Source organism: Hoplias malabaricus, chromosome 15 (genome assembly GCF_029633855.1).
Source record: "Hoplias malabaricus isolate fHopMal1 chromosome 15, fHopMal1.hap1, whole genome shotgun sequence".
NCBI classification, from domain to species: domain Eukaryota; kingdom Metazoa; phylum Chordata; class Actinopteri; order Characiformes; family Erythrinidae; genus Hoplias; species Hoplias malabaricus.
Genome location: NC_089814.1, coordinates 25,176,754 through 25,181,237, shown reverse-complemented (window position 1 = coordinate 25,181,237; position 4,484 = coordinate 25,176,754).

The window sequence follows — 4,484 nt, the reverse complement described above, 5'->3', positions numbered from 1 at the left end:
TCACAATTTGTTGTTTTTCTAAATGAAAATAAATAATAATTAAAAAAAACAATCACAGCAGTACTGATGGAGTTTTTAAACACTGTCCACTCTAGTAGATATAAAGTCAGAGTCATTAGCTCATCTGTTGCTGCACAGTTTGTGTTGGTCTTCCTCAAGTCCCTGGACACAGGATGCTGTTGAGTGGATATCTGATTGGTGCACAACACACACCAATCTCTGCAGCTCTGAGAATGATCCACTCTGAAAATCATACAAATAAGTAGGTGGTGGTCATAACGTTGCGAGTTTTATTATCTTGGAGGATAGAGTTCGATCCCAGAGTGTGGAGATACGGGATTGCCACTGGTTGCAGGATTTCATCTCAATATCTCTCTGCATTAAGATTACCTCCAATGATGACAAGCTTTGTTTTTCCAGTGAGGGAGATGCCGCCCCACACCATCACACTGCCTCCAACGGTGCAGCAATCAGCATAGTGTTCTCCACACTTAGACCCTACAATCCAACTGCCGTGGCAGAATCTGGACTTCCACATAATGTTCTTCCACATGTTTAGGCTCCAGTGCATGTGTTTCCAACACCATCACAAATGGGCCTGATGGTAAAGAGCAGTCATGGCAGGCCTCATGGCAGCCCAATGAGATTAGCTGTGTGCTGTCTGTTCTGGGTTTCCTCTGGGGGCTCCGGTTTCCTCCCACAGTCCAAAAACACATTGGTAGGTGGATTGGCAAAGGGAAACAGAGAATCACGAAATTCTGGAACAGTTACCAGTTAATTATGGTATGTTATATAAACATTTCACTCGTATTCCGCCTGTGTCCCAATTTTTTTGTGCGTTGCAGTCATTTAAATTTGAATTAGTCTATATTTACAGTATACAGTTGAGTTTGTCAGTGAAAACCCTAGACATGTCTTCATTTTGGTTTTGTCGGTTGCCATAAAATTAAAATATCTGTTTCAGCGCTCTGTCCATTTTATTAACTCCACTGACAGTATCAGTGTACTTTATAATTCTACAATTACAGACTGAAGTTTAACTATTGCTCTGTATCTCTGATAGCCTTGCTCCCTTTCACCGTAACCTTCAACGATTAAAACCCCAAAAATAACACCACAGAGCAGGTACTAATGGGGTGGCCGCTGAGGTGGCCCAGTGAGCGTTCAGTTCATGTGGTTGTCTTGCCGTGCATTTCTGTCGTATCGCATCATCAAGTGTATAGCGAGTAAGTTAAGTGATAGAGCACGAAAGAAAAACTTCCTCCACTTCTGCCAGCATCTTCCTCTGGGGGGGGCTGGAACAGATTAATAGCATTTCAGTTCATTTTAATGGGGAAATTTAATTTGAGATACGAGCAAACTGAGTTACGAGCTCGGGCACAGTACAAATTAAACTTGTAAGTAAAGGTATTACTCTATCTGCATTTTCAATTTGACTAATAAGAACAGTAATTTAAGATATCTACAATTATATTATGATTAGTTGACTAGCTATCTCAAATGATGCCAGCGAGACATAAATCCTGAATTATTATTAAAGATATCTTATTTAAATTCTTAAATTTAAATTCGACTAGTCAAAAAGACATTTTCAGATATATGAATTTTAGCCATTGCATGCATCTGTCCCCCATGTACTGCCACAGTTCCAGGGGTGTTCATTTTAACTGATTTTTTTGGCTTCTTTTCCTGTAAGGTTGCTTACAAATTAACGGCTTGCCATAGGCCAGCTTCTGCTTTCTGAACACCCCAGCCCCACTAGAAACAGCAATATTGCTAGGTTTTTTAACACTCATTCAGACACACTCTGGAACAGACTCCCAAGTGACATTAGATTTACTGCAGTGTTGTGTGTGTATGAGGGAAGCATGGTCTTCAAAATGTGCATGAATGTCTAACTTAATAAATTAGAGTCCATAGTTGTACAGTCTGATTGCCAAAGGGAGAAATGACCTGCAGAAGCTTTCTTTTTGTGCAGTGGTGTTTAAAACCAAGTACCAATGCAGACTGCAAAAATTCTTTTTAAAAATGGGTTGCTCTCAGGAGCTTAGTCAATTCCAGTGTGGTACCATGATAGAATGTCACCTGTGCAATCAGTCTGGTTGTGAAATTTCCTCACTACTAAATATTTCACAGTCAAATGTCAATGGCATTATAACAAAGTGGAGGAGATTGAGAAAGACAGCAACTCAGCCACAAAGTGGTAGGCCAAGTAAAATGACACAGCAGGGTCAGCAGATGGTCGCCAACAGTTGCTACAGACCTCCACATGTAGCCTTCAGTTTAGCTCAAGAACAGTGCGTAGAGCAACTTTATGGAATGGATTTCCATGGCTAAGCAGCTGCATCCATGTGTGGAGGGTCAAGGCATTGCCCCAAGTTGAGTAGGAAGTTCATTCATTCATTATCGGTAACCGCTTATCCAGTTCAGGGTTGCGGTGGGTCCAGAGCCTACCTGGAATTATTGGGCGCAAGGCAGGAATACACCCTGGAGGGGGTACCAGTCCTTCACAGGGCAACTCACACCTATGGACACTTTTTTTTTTTGAGTTGCCAATCCACCTAACAACGTGTGTTTTTGGACTGTGGGAGGAAACCAGAGCACCCAGAGGAAACCCATGCGGACATGGGGAGAACACACCAACTCCTAACAGACAGTCACCCAGAGCAGGAATCGAACCCACAACCTCCAGGTCCCTGGAGCTTTGTGACTGCAAAGCTACCTGCTGAGCCACCATGCCGCCCCGCAGTGGGACGTTGCTTTACTTAAAAGTTTGAATAAAAAACGTTTTCTCTCTGGAATCTCTGGCAATTTTTGTGGTGTTCCCCCATTCAATCAGAGGGTAGAACTATTGTATCGACATGGATCTGTTGGAGAAATGCTTGTTTCTCAATAAAAAGTATGTCAAGTTTAAACTGCCATACTTGGTAGTGCAAACTTGGCGAGTTCGACTTGTGAGTACAAACTCCCAAAGATGGGAGGATGCTGTATGGTAGTTCTGTAATAGGAATGCCAGCATACTTTATGAATCATGGATGTCATCAGTGGTCTCAATGGAGGGGAAAAAAGCCATTGCACTGAGATTGCTGTGAAATGCTATCTGGGATATCTGACTCTCTCCAGTCTACAGAAGTCTTGTCCCAGTGCATCCTCAATTATCCAGGCGGAATAAGAACACATCCGGATATTTGGACAGTACTTGGCTAGTTATTGACTTTTAAACAGAGAGCTGCGACTGATGACATTTCCCAAGAACACAAGGACGTAAGAACACACAAGAACGCATGCTGAGGAACAGCCAATGACTTTCAGCTATTGGAGTGTGCACAGTTCAAAAATAAACTGGCGTTGAGTTTGCAGAGACACTAACTTTGGTCTTGTGTCTTCATTGACCCACAGGGTGGTCCACAGTGCTGCCCATCCTGTGTATTACTTGCAGCCTATCCGCATATCCCCTAGGTCTGGTGCCGGCACCACAGGCCTTACATAACCAATCGCAATGCAAATTGTCAAATGCAATGTTATAAAGCATGCTGTCCCTGGACTCTAGAGCAGTGAAGCCGTGTTCCCTGGAGTAATGAATCACGCTTCTTTGTCTGTCAATCCAATGTACAAATTTGGGTTTGGCGGATGCCAGGAGAAGAGTACATATCTTACTGTGTTGCACTAAGTGTAAAGTTTGGTGGAGCGTGACTATGGTGTGGGATTGCCACTCAATGAGATCAGCTCAATGCCGCTCAAATTGACTCGACACGCCACAAAGTGGCTCGACGCCGCTCAAATTGACTCGGCTTTGAAAACTACAACTACTTTTTTTTAGGACTGAATGCAAATCCATGCCCCAGTTCTCACAAATCATCAGAGTTTACCTTGTTGCACGTCCAACTTTCACTGGAGTCTGCGGCCACTGATCCAAGGAGCCTTTGAACCTCTTCAAAACATCACAGGGTAATGCTACGAGCTTCTGTTAGGAATCAGATAAAAACAAATCTGAGCGTTGTAAAACTGAGAGATTTTACAAGTGCTTAGTTTGTACTGGAGGTCTACATTTTGTAGAGATTGACAGGTCTCTCTGGCCAATCAGTGCTATGCAAGGTGAACACATCACATCAATGGAGTTAATTTGCTCTTGACATTGGTGGGGACCTATGAACCTACCTTTGTTGTGCAGTTAATTTACAAATCATGTTATTCATAGCTACAGACAATTTTAGCCAGCTGTTATAATAAAAGACTCATTTCATTAGCAAACTTGACTTTAAGTTACTAACACGTTTCTCTGAAATATAACTCCTTATGTCCACCTTCTTTTTTTGCCATCATCACTCACTTTTGACACCCATGTGTCACCCACGATGCACCAGAGTCTTGCACAGTAATACTTGCTTATGACTTGAAAGTTTTCCTTCCAGTTTTGGCGCTGCTCACATTCAAACTACAGAGACTCACGTGACAGCAGGGAAAGGCACAGCCAATCACACTGG